Source organism: Hibiscus syriacus, unplaced genomic scaffold (assembly GCF_006381635.1).
Source record: "Hibiscus syriacus cultivar Baekdansim isolate YM2019G1 unplaced genomic scaffold, ASM638163v2 tig00116984_pilon, whole genome shotgun sequence".
Classification (NCBI taxonomy): domain Eukaryota; kingdom Viridiplantae; phylum Streptophyta; class Magnoliopsida; order Malvales; family Malvaceae; genus Hibiscus; species Hibiscus syriacus.
In genome coordinates, this window is record NW_024063507.1 from 585,113 (window position 1) to 605,909 (window position 20,797).

General features: G+C 36.4%; 1 pseudogene; it reads right to left on the reverse strand.

Annotated features, from left to right (window-relative positions):
* Nucleotides 1-19,363, reverse strand: part of LOC120192957 — a 31,108-nt pseudogene extending 11,745 nt beyond the window's left edge.
* Nucleotides 19,364-20,797: the final 1,434 nt, after the last annotated feature.

A 20,797-nucleotide genomic window follows, 5' to 3' on the forward strand; every position in this document is an offset into this window, starting at 1 on the left:
AATATGTCTCGTCAATACCTTTTTACGGCAACATTAACATGTAACCTATCGTTATACACAACTCCTTTTAGTCGAATGAAATCCTATCCTTATCTCTAAGGTGGATAGGCCTAGTTACTATCTAGAACCCGTTGTTTATATGTAGTTCCTCCCTAGCTTCTCTCGAAGACTAAAGATAAATTGCCAAGGCATTCTCTCGAACCCCACCAAATAGGATTAGTTCATGGTGGGGTTCGAAATCAACAAGCACAAAGCAAGATTCATTTGTTCCTTACAACCCAACAACAAAATATAAAAGCAAGTACTAAGGGGAGGAGAAAAAGCCTTCAACGTGCACTGCCAAATGCCTTCCTCGGCCACCAAGGACTGCTCCCAGCGAACTAGCTCCTCTCGGATGCTTAGAACACCACTCCCTTCTACTAGTCAAGGAGAAATGCCACGGCAAGTGGGATTGACAGAGAAAGATGAGACTTTCTCTCTCTAACTTTTTAAGATCAAATGTGGTGGAACTAAAGTCTTCTTCAATATGGCTTCCTCCTCTATTTATAGGGGAAAAGAAATCCTAAGCTTTGGTGTTAACCATCCTAGGAAACCCCAAAACCATGGTTGATTTGCTTGGGAGTCGGGCAGAGCTGGTTGTGATCCTGCCTGGGTTGCTGGCTTAGACCCGGCACAATCCCACTGCAGACGCCCAAGGACAGACAGAACCTGTAAGGTCAGGCGGCGTTATTATCAATGTCGGCGGTTGCAGTGCCGGTTCCTCCAGGTAGGATCTTCGAGGCAGATTTCTTGGGCAGAGCTCTCGAGGAGTCAGAGACCGCTGGCTGCAAAAATATCTTCTTTCACTTTGTTCACTTTCGAAATGCCAATCAGACTCGGTATTTTCATTCTGCTCAGCAGTCTCCTTATGCCATGACATTTTCTTTCCTCTTTTCCTTACTTTCAATACCTGCACACCATCAGACAAGTACCTTTCCCATAAAGCAGTACCGCTGTAAAAATAAAATGCCACGGCAAACTGAAATCCACCACATGCAACTATATGCTCCTAAATGCATCTAAATGGTCCTAAATGGGCTCTTAGACATTCAATAACTTAAGTGAAAAGGTCCCAAAATATGACCTTTTCAAGGAGTTATCACTAAGCAACGAATTTTGTTTAAGTGATTAAGGCAAACTCTTGGGCATCATGTACCATTAATGTCGGTTTGTCGTGCATGATTGGGGCTCTTTTGTATTCCTTTAGCCTCTGCCCGTTCACCTTGAAGATGGACCTATCGTCTTGGTTATGGATTTCGATTACTCCATTGTCATGGTCTTGGTGTACGATGAATGGTCCCGACCATCGTGATTTTAGCTTGCCTGGAAATAACTTAAGACGTGAATTATAGAGAAATACTTATTGTTCAGAATAAAATTACCTCGGCAATATTTTTCTGTATGCCATCGTTTTATTTTTCCCTTGTATAGGCGAGTATTCTCGTATGTGTGTGCTCTGAATTCATCCATCTCGTTCAGTTCCAAGAGTCTTCTTTCTCCAGCAAGCTGTGCATCCATGTTTAACTTTTTGATGGCCCAGTAGGCTTTATGTTCTAGTTCAACAGGCAGATGACATTCTTTTCCGTGGACCAATTTAAATGGTAATATTCCAGTAGTGTCTTGATACTGTGCGATAGGCCCATAGTGCTTCATCTAGCTTCGAACCAATCCTTCCGACTTGAGTTGGCCACTTTCTCAAGTATCTGTTTAATTTCCAGCTATACACTTCGGCTTGTCCATTAGTATGAGGTGATAACACAACAATCCTGTGTCGTACTCCATATCGTTTCAATACCTTGACAATTAATTTGTTATCAAATGTGTGCCTTCATCGCTAATGATAACTCGTGGTGTTCCAAAGCATGAATATTTTTTGTGCAAAATTTTAACACGTCTTGGAATCATTTTAGGTGTTGCAATGGCTTCAACCCATTTGGATACATAATCCACTGCCTAGAGAATGTACAAATCTCTAAATGATGTGGGAAATGGTCCCATGAAATATATTCCCCATACGCGAAAAGTTCAACCTCCATAATTTTGCCATGGCATCTCATACCGTTTTGATATGTTTCGTTGGCATATCACATGACTTATAAATTTATGTGCATCTTTGAACAAGGTTGGCCAATAAAATCCTAACTGAAGCACTTTCGTTGTTGTTCTCATTCCACCAAAGTGATCTCCATATGGTAACGAGTGGCATTGGTGTAGAATATTTATGCTATTCTTCTGGAATGCATCTTCGGATTATTGGTCTTCATATTTTTGAATAAAAATGGTTCATCCCATTAGTAAGTCACATCATGTCGAAACTTCTTTCGGCCTGGCTAGATAAATCAGGAGGAACAATATCACTAACATAAAGTTAACTATGTCGCATACACGGTGTAGCCGTGACACTAATTTTTTTCATCAGGGAAATCCTCTTTAATTTATGTTATGTCAGGACAATCAGATTTTTTCTAACCTACAAATGGTATGCCACTTGATTTTCTATACCTTTCTATCATTGATCTCTAAATCGAACTCTTTTAGTAATAATCCATCGAATTAGTCTAGTCTTTGCATCTTTTTATTAATCAATATTAATGGCAGAATGGCTGCACAATTACCTTAGTGCCTATTAGATATGGCCTAAACTTATCGAATGCAAACTACTGCTAAGAGTTCTTTTTTAATGGTTTATAGTTTACTTGTGCATCATTTAGAGTACGACTCGTATAATATAACATGAAAGATTTTACTTTTCGTTTCCTAGGACCGTTCCGACTGCATAATCACTAGCATCACACATGAGCTCAAAGGTTCGTTCCAGTCTGGTGAGATAATAATTGGTGTTGCCGAAAGTTATTCTTCAAATCTAAAGACATTCAAATCATTAGTAAATTCAAAGGATGATTTTGGAAGCAAATACACAAAGGTTTAAAGATTTGAGAAATCTTTTGAACCGCTTGTAAAGTCTACATGTCCAAGGAAACTGCGTAACCTCTTACGTTGGTTGGTGGGGGAAGTTTGTAATTACGTCCACCTTGGCTTTATCGACTTCAATGCCTTGGCCTGAAATTTTGTGACCCAACACTATTCCCTCGATCACCATAAAATGACATTTCTCCCAATTCAGCACTAGGTTGGCTTCTTTACATCGTTTCAGTACCTTGGATAGATTGCCGAGACATCGGTCAAAATCATCACCCGAGATGGAGAAGTCATCTATAAATATTTCTATACATTCTTCCACCATATCTGAAAAGATTTCCATCATGCATCTTTAGAAGGTAGCTGGAGCATTACACAGCCCAAACGTCATTCATCTAAATGCATAGGTGCCATATGGGCATGTGAAAGTGGTTTTCTCTTGATCCTCTGGTGCTATGGATATTTTATTGTATCCTGAGTATACGTCAAGGAGGCAATAAAATGCTTTTCCTGCTAACCTATCAAGCATTTGGTCGATAAAAGGGAGGGAAAATGGTCTTTCTTTGTGGAAGCTTCCTGTAATATATGCATATGCGCTAGCCCGTGGCTACTCTGGTGGTGAGTATCTTGTCACGTTCAGTTTTAACCACGCTCACACCACCTTTCATTGGTACACACTACATCGGGTTGACTCATGAACTATCGGATATAGGATAAATCACTCCCGCATCCAACCATTTTATAATTTCCTTCATGACTACCTTCTTCATGATTGGGTTGGGGTTCTACCAAAGTTATATGGCTATCTTCTAGATTGATTTTTTGCATGCATATGGTCGGACTGATTCCCTTCAAGTTTGCCATTGTCCATCCGAGAGCCTTTTTGTGTTGTGACAAAACATTCAACAAACTATTCTCCTGTTCGGAGGTTAGATTGGAAGAGTTTATTATTGGTAGATTTTCATCAACTCCTAGATATGCATACTTCAAATGTGATGGCAAAGTTTTAAGTTACAGTTTCGGTGCATGTTGTAATGATGACTCTTGAGACTTAACTTTATCATAATCTAAGGGTTCAAATTTTATACATGATTTATTCTGAAGAAGCCTCAATTGATCCTTTGTCTTTTCTTCGTATCCCGCATTAGTGTCATTTTTAGGGTATTCATTGTTCAGATTTTTGCTGCCAGGACCATAATTTACAGAATTGTCTTCTGAAAAAATTCGTCTAGGCCAAAAATGTCTTCTTCATGCATCTCGGTTATAGAGTATTGGTACAAAGTGTTGTATTCGTCAAGCCTTAGAGATTCACCTCGTCAAAGGATTGTTTTTTCCTCTACTTCTCTATTGCATTGGCACTCCTCTGAGTCTTCCACATATTTCATTGAGTTTAATTCATTGATGGTAATGCTTTGTTCTCCTACTAGCATTGTGAACTCTCCTTTTTCATAATCTATTAGGATTCTCCCAGTGGCTAAGAAATGTCGTCCCAGAATGATCGAGGTGTTTTCATCGACTTCATAATACAAGATGAGAAAATCAATTGGAAATACAAATTTGTCCACTTTTACTCTAACATCTTCTATTCTGCTCTCGGGGCGCAAATATGACCGATCGACCAGCTGTACGATGACTAAGGTTGGACAGACGTGATACCCTTCTAGTTTTATAAATATGGACTTTGGTATCAAGTTTACACTTGATCCCAAATCAAAAAGAGCTCGTCCTATGAAGTTATTACCAATTGAGCATGGTATTATAAAGATGCCAGGGTCTTTTTGTTTTGGTGGGAGTTTGCTTACTTCCGAATAAATTTCTGTTGCCATGGCAACACGTTCTACCTTCCGTTTCTTCGTAACAATGTCCTTAAGAAACTTGGCATAGGAAGATATTTTCTCGATGGATTCAAGTAAGGGAACATTGATACACAACTGATCCATAACATCAATGAATTTCTTGAACTGGATGTCATCATCATGCTTCTTCAACTATTGACAGAACGGTGGTGGAGGTCTCACATTGTCTGCTGTTAGTGCTGAAGAATCTATGGCCTTGGCCATGAATTTCTCATTGTTTGAGCGATGTGTTTTTGAGCCTTCATTCCTTTCCTTCTCATCAGGAACTTCATCTTGTTAAACATTTTCAGCTCGATCCTCTGGTTGTGTTATGCCGTGGCGAGGACTGTTCAGGGGTTCTCCCCAATCTTGTCATCTTGGTTGACCTATTTTCCACTCCTTAGTGTAGGTACACTGCATTGCTCCTTCCCATGATGTTTAGTGATCTCCGTATCAGTAGGGAGATTTCCTTGTGGGTGAGAATGTAATGCCGTAGCAATTTGTCTCACTTGATTCTCCAATGCTCTTAGAGATGAACTATGGCTTTGCAAAAATGTTGATTGGCTTTGTAACAAATTTCCTTGATTTTTAATTGTTGCATAATGTTCGTGCATCAAGGTCTTTGTGGAGTCCATGAAATCTTTCATCGAGGCCATAAATTACTACAATGATAACTCTAAGGGATTAGTATTGGAATTAGTATTAAAGGAAGAAGTTTATACCTTTATTGTTTTGCCAGAGCTGCTGATGATGTTGATTCTGAAAATGTTGATGGTCAGAATTATTTTGTTGTGGCCTGTAATTTGCTACTTGATTGTTGATGTTCCCTTGATTACTCCATGAAAAATTTGGGTGCTATCTCCAATCAAGATTATACGTGTTAGAATAGGGTTATTATTGCTCTGATTATAGTTACCCACAAAATTGGTTGACTCATGGTTTTCTGGACATTCACTCTCATGATGGTTTCCATGAAAAAATATGCATGTGTTATTTGTCACATTGACTTCTCTTACCTCATTAGGACGTTGCAAATTTTTCAACATATTGGTTATGGCAGAAAGTTGAGCGGCTACTGAATCCTTACCCTCTAATTCATATGCTCCAGATGTTTTTTGCTGGTTCCTAATCTTGTATTTGGAAATTGATAATCATTATTTATTATCCTGTTGAGGATGTCAAAGGCTTCCTCGGGTGATTTGTCCAGTAAGGTGCCATTTTCCGAGGCATATAACATCATTTGAGTTGGTGCATTAACTCTGTTGTAAAACATCACAACTTGCGTCCAATCATGAAATCCATGATTGACACATTTGCGAAGTAGGCTTTTGTACCTATCCCAACATTCGTTCATTGATTCATCATCTCCTTGGAGAAAACTTGCAATGTCATTGCGAAGTTGTGTATTCATATTGGGCGGAGTATATATCGGAGTAAGAAACTCTTGCATAAATCTGCCCATAACTCCATTGAGCCAGAAGAAACTCCACTAAGCCAGGCTCTTGCTCTATCACATAGGGAGTAAGGGAAAAGTTTCAGTTTAAGCACATCTTCATGTACTCCTTGTTGTCAAAATGAGTCACATACTTCAAGGAAAGCACAAATATGTTGTCTAGCATCTTCATTAGGTGAAACACCAAATTGCCCAATAGATTTTAGCATATTAAACATCACCGATTTAAGTTTGAAATGAGTTGCTTGTATTTCAGGTGCCACTATGCCTGGATTTAGGTCATCGAGAATTGGGTTCAAATGATCTCGTATCGCTCTTGGTCTTGCAACTTGAAGATTAATTGCTGCATCAAGATCTCCTAGGTCTCCCATGTTGTCTTGTATTTGAAGTTGGTTTAAATGTTCTCTGGTTCTTTGGGCACGTAACCTTTGTTTGAACGATTGCTTAACTTCAGGGTCAAATGGTGCCAAAGGTTTACCAACAGATCTCAAGGTCATGCAATTATAAAAACCTACAAAATAAAATATTAAACTACATTAGACTAGATAAATATACGGTGACAAAAAAACTTGTTATGGCGAATAAAAATTTCGTCAGTTGCCAATCCCCGGTAATGGAGCCAAAAACTTGATCGCTTGTATATGTATATTCTAAGGCAAGCAATTATGTGCAAGTATACACAATCGAATCAAGTAATATAGGGTAAGTGAGGTATCATCTCTACAGGGATTGGTCGAGAAATTTATCTTCACCACAACTAGAACTAGTGTCACAAACTAATTCCTACTTGGTTGTCAACTTAAGAACTAATATTAATAAAACAAAGAAGTGATATAATGATTGCAGAAAAGTTTGGTCGAGGTAAAATAAATATGTAGAATGCTGGAATAAAATAAAACAAGTATTGATTTAAATATAATGCAAACAACCTCACATATTCAGACTTATCACAAAGCACTTATGCTAAACTTTTGTATTGAAAATAATTATTCTAAGTCTAGGATGAATTATTATGACTTGCTTAAGCTTCCCGACAGGATTACTAGTTATTCTTAGATGGTTGCTATGGCAATACTCCTCAGCGTTAACTACAACCCTTGGTTTGTTAGACTATTGTTGTAGCAATACCTCTCAGCGTGAATTATAGGCGTTATCTATCCTACTCTAGCGTCTATCCCTTTTAGTCGATTAAAACTAGCTCCTTATCTCTAAGGTAAACAAGTTAGAACTTCACCATCCCGAATTCATTCTATTGTTCAAGTAGATCAATCTTAATTCTCTCAATTTTAAGAATCACTATCTAGACAAAAGGCTATCTCTCGATGCTCTTACATTGCCAAGACATGTTTTGCCAAAACCCTAGGCGATCTCTTGATGCTCTTACAGTGTTACAGTAAAATATTCAAACAATGAACAAAACAATCATGAGCAAAAACATAATTCATCATTCATAAAACATAAAGTAATTGTTTAGGCAAAACAAACTTTAAAACCAAGTAAGATAGTCATAGTGTTATCAAAAAGTCATCCAAGTATCATCGTTTAATACAACCCCAAATATATAAAAAATATTAAGATAAAAGGAAGAATGACTCCCAAAATCGGGGGCTCTATCGCGACAATTCTGATTAGCACCGCGCCTACCTTGGTGATCACCCTCTCTTGAGACATGATCACTGCTCTGCTATAGCTTGGCTATGGAAGACACCAAGGAAGGTTGGTTGATAAACGATGAGAAAGCACTGCAGTTGCTTGCTCATGCCTTAAGTAAAGTTCTTCTCTCTTCTTCATTGCCTCACTTTCTTGGCGGCTATGACTGGTTATTTATAGAGAAGAATCTCCTAGGGCTTCACATGCTTTGGAGATTCCTTAAATAGCCATTGTTATATGCCCAGACTTAAAAAAGAAAGGCGATTGACAGCTATTAGAATAATTAAGGCTTGCTTTCACGTCAATTAGGTCATCCAGCTGGCGTGTGACATAAGTGGTTTTGTCATACCCGCTTCAGACTTCTTCAGGTAAACCTTACCTCGACGAGATAAATTTTCCCCTCATGTTCTTATCTGTTCCATTGGCCCTTATAAATTTACATTGTCACGACTGAAATGTTCTTCCTTTGTAACTTTCTTGCACAAACACAATCCACACAACCATTTCTCCTCAGCAACATCATTCAAACCAAATAAATTTTGCCTAAGCAAAACTTATCCACCACAAGCTAACATAACCTATATGCAACTAAAATGTTATGCATACGTTATTTAGACGAGCAATAACTTAAGTGAAAAGACTAGAAATTGAATCTTTTTACGGAGTTATCACTTGATCATCTCATAGTTTAAAGCCTGATGCGTCATTTGACTTGAGGGAATCTTTGCATGTCATTCTTGTTCCTTTTTCTTTGTTTATTTTCTCTTTGCTTCTTTCGTTTTGATTTTTGTTATTTTCTTTTCTCTCTTCTTTGATTTGATCTTCGCACTTGGCATTTGGTTCACCTTTTGGTATCTCACTTGGATTAATGATCTTCACTCATGTGAGAAGATTTCCTCCACCTTGCCCCCCAGTGTAGAGGGTGATCCTTGGTTAGGGTTGAATCAGAAGAAAAATACTATAGGCTCAAAAGGGGACAACAAGGGATATATATATATATATATATATGGATAAATGAAACAAAGTCGTTCATCATCTCATACATGAAAGTCTTTGCAGAAGAGGTATCCTCAGGGGGATAGATTTTTAGGATTAATTCTATTCACATGACAACAATGCAATTAATGCATGATAGAATTATTTCAAATTAATTCTACTTTCTGCTTCTTGCTCCTAGCATGCCTCAATTGTTCAAGTTCATCTTCAGGAAGTTGATGCGAGATGCTAGAAGTAGTGTCTTATGGTAGGAAGGTTCATGTTCAAGTGAACATTTTGTACTCAATGCCTTAGGTTTTATTGGTAGAAAAATGTTGGTTTTTCGTCTAAAAAGATGATGGTGTGACTTTATTGGTTCAAAGAAATGTAAGGGTTTGACTCTTTGTATCTCGATGAATTATTATGGGTAAAGAATCGAGGTATTTTATTTTTAGGGTTTTAAACAAGATAAGAGAGGTCTAATCTAGCCACATGTCAAAAATCCATCATTCTTGAAGAAATAAAAAAATCCTTAATTCATTTGATATTAGAAGAACTAAAGATTAAAACTCGTTCAATTATTCCACTTTAGAAGGTAGCATAAATTCATTCGTTTAAAAGATTAAACAATTATGAAAGATAGAACAAAAATGTGTTAAAAAACAATGCTCTCATTGCAATGTGGTAGATGCCATGCCCCCATCCTTTTTCGATTGTTCATGCCCCTGAATCCATCAAGTTCTGGATCTTGCTCTTCAGTGCCTTACAGTTTTCAGCGGAATGTATGTAGCTTCATATATGGTCGTTGTACAGGAGATCAACATCGTAACCCTCAGGATATGGGGAATGTTTTCCAGATCATCCTAGAAGGTTTAGTCTTACAACTAACTAAACAAGCTCCCACTGTACTGATTTCAGCTTCTTGCTTTTATGTGGTGTCACGTGGTTATGACCACTTTATAGAATCCTTCATGAATTAACTCCATGTTTTTTTTATGAAAATGTTTAAAAATGAAATGCAGATGCAAAATGAAAAGATGCAAATGCATATGCAAAAATATTAATCCCAATGATGGATATCGTAGAACAATTTTCACCAGTGATAAAAACTTTCACGTTACAAGACAATCTACTTTACAGACATGCCTTCGCTTAGATGGTTGAGTCTGAAGTGGATCACTGGTTTGTTTTGGATATTCATCCTTGAAAATGATGCCCCTCAAGTGCTCTTCAACCTAACTTTGTTAATATACTGTGGGTGCAAAAGTTAGTGCTTCAATCCTTGATAACTAGCAATGAAATGATAGTAGATAAGAATCTACTGTTGTATTACTCCTCTGATCAGTGTATCATCATTTAAGTCTCGAATGCTGCACGATCTTCGAGCAATTCTCATTTTGTACTCTAAACTCCTTTTACCCCTCGGTGCATGTCTGTATGTGCGACCGCTTGATCGAAAACTTTTATATCTTCTTGGAGAAAATTTCCACTTGAGTATCCCCTTGCATATCAATAATTTTGCATTATGTTATGACAATGCAAATGCAATGGAAGGATGAAAAATGATACAAAAAAAAAGAAAGAAATAAGTCAATGTACACAAACAAAACAAAAGAAATTAGTTAGTACAAGTAAGTCAATCGATACAACTAAAAATGTTATTCAAAGATGAATATAACACCTACCCCGTCATGATATCTACCCGAACATGCTTTAATTAAATAACATTCCTACCCAGACATGCTATCTACCCAAAATTATTTTTTTAAGAAATTAATCCTAACCGCATGGTATCTAGTTCGCATGTTGTTATTCAACATAATTTAAAGCAAAAAAGGAAAGGTTCAGAAACGTTCCTCCTTTGTGTACACCTATTTTGGGTACCTACTGACGGACAGAGGTTCGATATGACTATACCTAGGGTGACCGTTCTACGGCTTACTATGTGCATGGTTACAACTCTATCAGGAAAAAAGTACTCGAATTATCCTTGATGTCGGTGCCCCTTTGGGCTACCAAACCCTCGATCCTCACCCATTACAGGTTTCAAATGAAACGAGTTCAATTTGAGGGGATTCACTGCCTTATACCCATACGAGGAATAAATCCCTACGAAGGTATAAAGTAAGTATCCCATGGGTTATTTGCTAAAAATCATACGAAGAATAAATTCTTATGAGAGTAAAGCATTCACCCGACTTACTTGGATCAAAGCTCGTGTCTAGAGATCATGTTATGCAAATGAACGTGATGTGTGTGAGGAGGAACGTACCTACCTTTGACTCTTAAAGAAAAAAAAACTCTCGAGAGAAACATGAACACTTCTGAAAACAAAGATTCAAAAGTTAGTATGACAATAAAAATTGAAGCAATTAAAAACTTCAATAAATGGATCATAAGTCAACTAAAGACTCGAACTCAATATTTCCACCAAACGACAATGTGTAAGCAACTTACAACTTGACTCTCTAAAAAAGTCCTAAGCAGAGTCGCCAAGCTGACATAACCATTTTTAGGTGAAACAATTAAATGTTATTTTAAAAAACGGATATGACTTTTAATTATGGAAAATAGTGATTTTGAATTAAATTGGATAAAATTGAAAAGAGTCGCCATCAACCTTTGGGTTAGGTATGTCGAATACCTAAAAATCTCTTTTAAAAACAATTTTAAGAAAAATCATTTTTAAGACAAAAGCTGGTATGTGTTTACCAAAGATTCGATTAAAATGGGTTCGGGAGTCAGTTACACGTAGAGAAGGATTAGCACCCCACAGCGCCCAAATTGGTACTGTTTTGCTTACACGTTGTTGTAATGGTGGAAATCCTAAATCAAATATCAAGTTAAAACATGATCCATTTATTAAAGTGTGATTAATTTGATTCGAATTATTTGTTTTAAAAGAAATCTTTTTACTCGACAAGAGATCTAGTAAAAACATGAACTTAAAGATTAAAATAGCATAAACAACAAGTTAAAAAAAACTAAAACAACAAAAATAGAAACTTAAAGGACAAAAATAGAAAAAACAGAAACTTAAGTGACTAAAAAAATTACAGAAAGTAAAGTATCAAAACCAGAAATAAATAAAATAGGAGATATGACATCAGTGACTAAATTAAAAATAATTAATCCTAAGTGCCAAAACTGAAATAGATAAAAACACAGAGATTCATATATTAAAATAAAAGTACAAGGAATAAACATAATTTAAACCAAAAATACATAACATACATCAAAAATGGGTAAACTATGAAAACGTCCATGCGTGACCATTTTTCAAAACAAGCCAAACTTAGGAGATTTAAAGTGCAATCTCCCCATAAAGTTTTCTATAAATAACAAACTTTTTTTTTAATTTTCATTTCATTTGTTTTTAAATTACTTTTAGAGAGAGAGTCTCCTTTCTCTTTAGAAAATCGACCAATCGTCGGTGGGTTACCTCCACTGACCGCCCGCTCCGTCGTCGTCGGCACCGCTTGCCGTCGTCGCGCCACCACCTTTACCAGTGGCCGATGGTTGCCAAATTTCACCAGGAAATCCTTCTTGCCCTCCTCATCTTGAATCTGGGGTCAGTTTTGCATGAATCGACTCTGTTCATAGTAAAAAGGCCAAAAATTGTTCGGCTCTCTTTTCTCTGATCTACCGCCCTCCGCCGTCCTATTGTCCTGATGCATGTTGTTCGTATTGGCCTTGTGCAACCTTTCACCGTTCGGATTGTTGATCAAAGATCCCTATCGCCGATGAAAATCCTACAGAATTAAAGAACCTTTTTTTTCTTTTTCCTTTATATATTTTTTTCTCTATTTTGTTTCTTCACCGAATTCACCCTCTTCCACCGATTATTGCATGCGATTTTATGGGTTCATTTTTTGTGGATAATGATGAGATATGGTGGGTATAGTGGAGTAGGTTAGATTATTTTAATGTTATGATAGTGGGTAGTGTTAGATAATAATTAATAATAATAGTAATAATAATAATAACAATAGTATTTAATAATATTTTTTCGACCCGAACAAAAACAGGTGTCTACAAGTAGTCATTAATCTGCGGCTGATCACCGATGGATCTCAGTTCCCATTGTTCAGTATCAAGTGCATTGCCCATTACAGAAACTTTTGCATTGCTCATCTTTTGTGATTTAGAGCTATTACCGGAAAGTTCCAAAGCTCTTTTCTGAGTCAATATACCAGCTGAGTCCTTGTCATGGCACATATCACTTCCTTTCCATGGAGATCTATCGAAACAAGAACCACTTCTTTCCTCTGGTTGCTGCATTTTAGAGGAAGAAACATCAGATACATCCTTGATTTTCATAGCTTGAGGAGAGTCACTATTGTTTCCAGATTCCTCCCTAGATAAATTTAGAAGCGTAGAAGTTCTTGAAGATTTGCTGGATGTTATCCTTGAGTAACTTATACCAGTGAACATCTGATTGGATAACAAGGAGCTCTTAGGGGTAGATTCCAAGTAATTATCCATATTTGTAGAATTTGGGCTTCTGTTACCTTGTTGAGCTAGCTTAGTAGATGAAACATTATTGACGCTTGTGCCAGGGTGAGACTTCCCAGGTGTCACTAAAACTTCCTTGATATTTGGTGAATGTTTGGGCATAGTCGAAGTTAACCCTTCAACAGTTGGGAGTAATTCATGGGAACTGAGCATTCCAGCTCTCATATTGTGAGGGCTCCTATTCATACTCTGTTGCCCAGAGTGCTTCAATGTAGTTTCTTCAGCCTCTTCGTCAGAAGCTTTGGCTTCAACTTCCATTATCTCTAACTCATAAACACTGTTGAGAGGAAGAGAATATCATATATTTCAGTAATAGCATATACCTTCTTTTTGTATAAATGAGAATCAAGACACCTTAGCTACTGCACGATGGGTTTGATATAGAGAAACATGTATAACATTCTCATGGAAGACCTTACCTCTTGCTATAATTAGCTTCTGAAAGAATTTCCCACTCTTAAACTGCATAAAAAAGAATGCAAAGTTAAACAACAACAGAAAAGTTAGTTGCTTCATCCCACAAAAAGAAAAAGCATTCCAGTTTTCCAGCTATCATCAAAAATGGACTGAAAGGTTTGAAATTTATTGTACTTTGAGGATTAAAAACTTTAGTTTTCTGTAAACATACCGATCTTCCAACAAGCGGTGATTGATAAGCTTTATCTTCTTGATTTTCTTAGCAAGCTCATACTTCTCTCCTGCATAAATTGACAATTTTATTTTTGTGCAGTTACTAGTTACTACTTGTCGTAACCGTCCTTCGGGTAGACCCGAAATTGAGCTTCAACTTAAATAAAAATATTAGAGCCGCCACAAATCATTTATTTTTTTAGAAAAAAAAATTTAGGTTGACCGGACACCCCAATTTATCATCTTTCCTGATATGTGTTTTACCAGAAATATGTCGGGTTCGGGAGTCGGTTACAGTCAAGGAAGGATTAGCACCCTTGTACTGCCCTTTCGGTACCAATTTAATTTTTTGGTTGTCTTAATGGCACAAAATTAAAAGTCAAATTAAAATTTTAAAAATTCGATCTGGATTACTTACCATTGAAGAGTTTAAAATTAACCCTAAAAAATAATGAATCAAATTAGTGTTCACTATCAAAACAAATCAAGATTAGATTAAGAAATAAAAAAACTTTAAATTAAAAGGATTTAACTGGAAAAATTTTGAAATCAGGGATCAAATTGATATTATTTAAAAGCTACAAGAAAAAATAAAAAGTTAGGAGGGATGGTTCAATCCCGGTCGTTTGGTCGGGAATCTCGGTCGGTTGGTAACCACGTTGGCGTGTGGCCTTCACACATGCTATTTGCTTCTTCGTGTGGTGCCTTTTGCTTAGTACGAAACCCTAATTCGATTTGGGCTTTGAATCGAGTCTGCTGGGTCAGGCTACCCGGTTAGGCCTTGGATTTAGACCTTTATACCTTTTTTATCGGACTGAACTTAGTCCCTAAAAATAAAAATAAAATTAATAATAAAATAATATATAAAATAATAATAAGCTTAATATATATATTTTTTAAAAGGAAAAAAACTATATAATATATTATACTTTCAAAAATAATATTTTTTCGAAAATTATATATTATATATTCTTCCAAGAATATTTAAAAACTATAAATACGTTTTCAAAATATATTTTCAAAATTATATTATATATATATATATGTTTTTTCAAAAATGTTTTTAAAACTATAGATTATACGTTTTCAAAAATATATTCAAAAACATATATTATACGTTTTAAAAATGTTTTTAAAACCATATATTATACGTTTTCAAAACTATTTTTAAAAAACTATATATTATACGTTTTCAAAAATAAGTTTCCAAAAACTATATATTATATATTTTTAAAAACTATATTTGAAATTATTATGTATATTAAGCTATATGAAAAAAGGCCCCCAAACGAAAATAAGTGTCTACAGCTACCCCTCTTTGCCCATTTATCGTGTAACGAAAATAGGTCAAAGATAAAAGGACATAAATTTTCGTTTCGGTAAGAAGAGGGTCCAAAAGCGAATTTTCCCCTGTGAGTCTGATATCTTTCTCTGTGACTGAAATCCGACTCAATGTCTGTTGATTCTCTTATCGATATCTTTCATCACGGAGTTGAAATTCTACTTAAAAATAGGAAATGGCTTCATGTTGTGGAGTCGTATTACTTGAGATATCTTTGAACACGATATCCTTTGTCATGAATTAGGAATTGTGGTTGACCCCTTCGCCCTGAAGTTGAGTCGATCTTGGATGCTTCGAGCATTATATCCTTCGATGTGAAGTTGAAACCTAGTCCGAAATCTGAACTGGACAATGACTTCTTGTTTCCAAATCATAGTCACCCTTGGTCTTCTTTTTGGCTTAAAGACCTCGATTTGAAAATTTGACCGAAAAGTAGTTCCTTGCTGCAACCATGCGGTTGATACGCCTTCGAGCTGAATGGAATCAAACTCAGAAGTTTTCATTGACAGATAACCCTTATATCCTTGAGGTATGCTGTAAATTAGGTTGGGAGATAGTTCCTTGTTATTGCAAATGACTCATTTGCTATGAAATTAAATCGATCTATTGGGAACGATATCCTTAGTTGTGAAGTTAAAATCGTGGGTGACTTTTTCGTCATGAAGTTGATTCCAGATTAAATAAATTTGCCTTGAGCCAGATATCCTCTATTGTGAAGTTGAAATCTAACTTGGATGGGATGTATTATTTTTAATCTTGAGCATATTTTCAGTTTGAAATTGACTCCGACAAAAATCTGCAAAATTATGCGTATATGCGATGCTATGGATGTAATGTTCTTATGTATGCCTAAAATGCATATGCAATATATGTTATTTTAGGGTTTAGAGAGAACTATCAATCTCTTGTTGTCATTCTTGATGATTCTTGATTTTTGCCAATCTTGAATATCTGATTCTTGATTGTGTATCCTCTGATCTTCAACGGGTTTTGATCTGATATACTCTCTGGGAGTTTTGAAAAACCTTTACTTCTGGTCTTGATTTAATCAATATCGTATCAATAAACTGGAATCTATTATCTCGAGTATGGTGCAAGAACGTTTATCGACTTCCAAACACCTGTATTGTTTAGGAAATTTTTGTGCAATAATACACAATAATCTTTTCCAAAAGTTAATAAAATATTCTTATTTGAATTCAATCTAAGATGCTTGAAATGAATTATTTTTTCCCCAGAGAAATGACCATATTTATTTATGAGAAAAAGAACAAAGAATACATGGCAAACATTATGAAAAGTCAATACATCAAAGAAATACAAGTAGATGCCCTAGATCTTGACAATGCAGATGCCTTTGAAATGACACATCGTTAGATGACTTTTAAGTACAACTTTTGTCAAGAAGACTTCGAAGATGTGGCAAAGTTCGGGAAAGTGCAAAATTCCTCCGAATTGTTAAGTCTACAGAAAACATGGATGCCAAGATGCTTTACTACCTTGATCCGAGAGTTTTCCCCTGCACGAATCTTGGATCATTATCCAAACAACCCTTTCAGATTTTCAACTTGGATCCATCTTTAGTTTCAAGACGCCCTTTGCGGGTTTTCATCTTGGACCCACCTTATTTTTTTTTTCTTATTTTTCTTTTTTCTTTTTCAATTTAGAGCGCCCTTTCGGGTTTTCACTCTAAACTTTTTTTATATTCAACTTAGGGTGCCCATTCAAGTTTTCACCCTAAGCAAAATATTTCTTGACTACATCAGAATTAAAGGGATTAGGTAGTTTTGACCCGTCCATTTCAGTCAAGATTAGTGCTCTTCCGGAGAAGGACTTTTTTACGACATAAGGTCATTCCCAATTTGGCATATATTTTCATCTGTAGTCCTTTTGGATTGGATTGGCCAGACCTTTTTCAGTACAAGATCTCATTCCTAGAATACTCTCAGGCACACATTCTTGTTGTGTGCTCGGATCATTCGTTTTTTGTAGAGTTGACCAGTGTGAATGGCTTTCAACCTCTTTTTTCTATTAGGTTTAGTTGACCATATCGAGTTTGCACCCATTCTGCATCATCTAGTTTAAATTTTAACAAAACCCGAAGTGATGGGATCTCTACCTCAATGGGCAATACTGCCTCTATCCCATATACTAATGAAAATGGGGTTGCCCCAGTCGAAGTTCGTACCGAATTTCGTTAAGCAAACAAAGTAAAAGGTAGTGTCTTGTGCCAACCATTTGGTAAAATAGTCAATTGCTACAAGAATGAACCGATGACCACTTGAAGGTTTTGGATGGATTTGTGCAATGACATCCATGCCCCACATAGAAAAAGGCCATGGTGTCATCATCACGTGAAGAGGGTGAGACGAAACATTTATTTTATCCCTATAGATTTGACACTTATGACATATTCTAGCATAGTTGATGTAGTCACTCTTCAATGTGGACCAGAAGTATCCACATCTCATAACTTGTCTTGCCATCCTATGTCCATTTGTATGAGTTCCACAAACTCCGTCATGTACCTCCTCCAATATCATTTTTGATTCTTCTGCATCTACACATCTTAACAAGACTTGATCATGACTTTTCTTGTATAAGATTTCTCCGTCAGTAACATATCTAACCTCCATCATTCTGATTATTCTTTTGTTAGTTTCGGTTGCTTCTTCTGGATATATTTGATTCTTATTCTATTGTAGGATGTCGTGGAACCAAGGTTTGGCATCATGTCAGACTCCCCACCAGCCTTGAATGTTGCTGCCAAGGTAGCTAAGGTATCGACCATTTGATTTTCTTCCCTAGGCATGTAATAGAAAGTGACTTCATCAAACTCTTCAAGTAGATACAATATGAACTTTCTGTATTCCACCAGCTTTAGATATTTTGTCTCCCACTCTCCTCGGAGTTGATAGATTACTAAGACGAAATCTCCATATACCCTTAAAGTCTTTATGTTATGCCCAATAGCAGCCCGTATCCTTAAAACACAAGCTTCATACTTTGCCATATTGTTAGTGCAGTTGAAGTTCAATTTATTAATGAACAGATAACAGTTTCCTTTGGGTGAGACTAGGATAGCTCCAATGCCATACCCTAATGCATTTGATACACCATCGAAATGTATTTTCCAGGTGTCACATGTGGAGGCGCTTGCTTCTTCTAAAGATATGGCCATCAAATCTTCATTTGGGAACATGAAGTTTAGTGGTTCATAGCCTTTTGGCTCACATATTCAATGTCAAATTCAGATAATAACTTCTGGCATCAGGCTAACCTTCAAGAGAGAGCAGGCGCACCCATCATGTACTTTAGCGGATCTAACTTGGAGATCAACCAAGTGGTGTGGTACAACATGTATTGTTTGAGTCTTCATGTAGCCCAGACTAAAGTGCATCAAACTCTTTCAATGGGTAAATATCTAACCTCATAATCAATGAACTTCTTGCTTAGGTAGTAAATGGCTTATTCTTTTCTTCCAGACTCATCATATTAGCCCATGACACATCCTATCGAATTCTCAAAAATGGATAAATAAAAGAATAGAGGTTTGCCCGGGATGAGAGACATTAAGGTAGGAGTGCGAGATAAATACTCTTTTATTTTCGCAAATGCAATCTGACAGTCCTCATACCATGTTCCAGAATTTTTCTTTTGAAGAAGATGAAAAATTGGGTCATATTTGTCTGTTAACTGTGATATGAACCGGGCAATGTAGTTTAGTCTACCCAGAAAACCTCTAACTTCTTTTTGTGTTCGTGGGGAAGGTAGGTTCTGAATAGCCTTGACTTTGTCTAGATCAACCTCAATATCTTTCCTGCTAACAATGAAGCCTAACAACTTTCCAGATGTTACTCCGAAAGTACACTTGTTGGGATTCAGTCTTAACTGGAACTTTCTCAATCTTTGGAAGAGTTTTCTCAGATTCTCAACATGTTCATCTTCAATTTTTGCCTTGACAATCATGTCATTGATATAAACTTCAATATCCTTATGCATCATGTCATGAAATAAGGTCACCATAGCTCTTTGGTATGTTTCCCTAGCATTCTTTAATCCGAAAGCCATCACCTTGTAACAAAATGTTCCCCATATTGTAACGAACGTGGTTTTCTCCATGTAATCTAGATGCATTTTAATCTGGTTGTATCCTTATTGATGTCTCGATAATCGATGCACATGCATAGTTTTCCATCCTTCTTTGGCACCGACACTATGTTAGCCACCCATTCCGGATACTTGGCCACTTGAATAAAGCCAACATCAAACTGTTTCTTGACTTCTTCTTTTATTTTAAGGAGCATTTGCGTTCTGGCTTGATGGGAAGATTGTGGACTACCATATTCGTGTCTAGCCCAGGCATGTCTTGATACGACCATGCAAACACGTCTTTGTACTCCTGAAGCAAGTTTATCAAGTTTTGCCTTGCTTCTGATGAAAGTGTTGTGCCAATTTTAACTTCATTTTTTCCTCTTTCTTGCCCATATTCAAGACCTTGATTTTCTCCTCATGTGGCAGAATTTTTTTGTCTTCTTTCTCCACCATTCTTAATAATTAGGAACGTAAGTTTCACTCTTCTTCATTCAAATTTATCAATTTCCTCAAGACAACTGAGATGCTCAAAATCCACCTCCGGGATAGAATCATCATTGTCTGCATCATTAATATCTGAGGACCTGAAAGGGAGAGAAGAAGAGATATATGTATATACGAGAAGGTATCCCACACAGAATGAAGAAAAATTAAATAAAAAATAAAAGGAAATGAAGAAGGAAAAAATGTTTGCAAAAAAAGAAAATGTATCTTTTATTGAATATGAATAAAAACAATTTATTAACCCTTACAAAAGTTCACCTATTGCCCAGGGTTTAAAAAAATAGGGAAAGTTTGAGTATTACTCCGAAAGAAATTTGAAAACCACAGGTAATTCTTCAGTCATCCAGTTGTTATGCACGAACCCTGGCGATAACAGATGAATTTTAGATCTATCAGTGTCTTTAGTGTTGTTCGTTGTTATGACATTGATGCTCAAGTCTTTCGAAGCAACCTCCAAGTCTAGTAAGGTTGTTTCAAACACATAGCCACCAGATCTAAATATATCTTGAAGAGGAAGGAATATTATTGGTTGCCACTGAATTTCATCCTCAGTCAATCTTGCCAATCTTCTTTCTCGGCACTTCCAAATTTCTTTCCTTTTCTATTGGTGATTGGGCTGAAACCCTAGACCAAATTGATCTAGCTTTGTGATGGCAAAAACAAGATCAATTCTTCCCTGAAAAAGACTTCCAAATCTTTTTCCTATCTTAGCACCTTTTCCCATGGTTTGTTTTAGCTCTATATTGGTGCACTCGAGAACCTAGGCCTATAGATCCTTCAACCTTCAACCAAAAATATTGTATTTACAAATTCCAAAGAATGGAATGGACATTCTAAAGC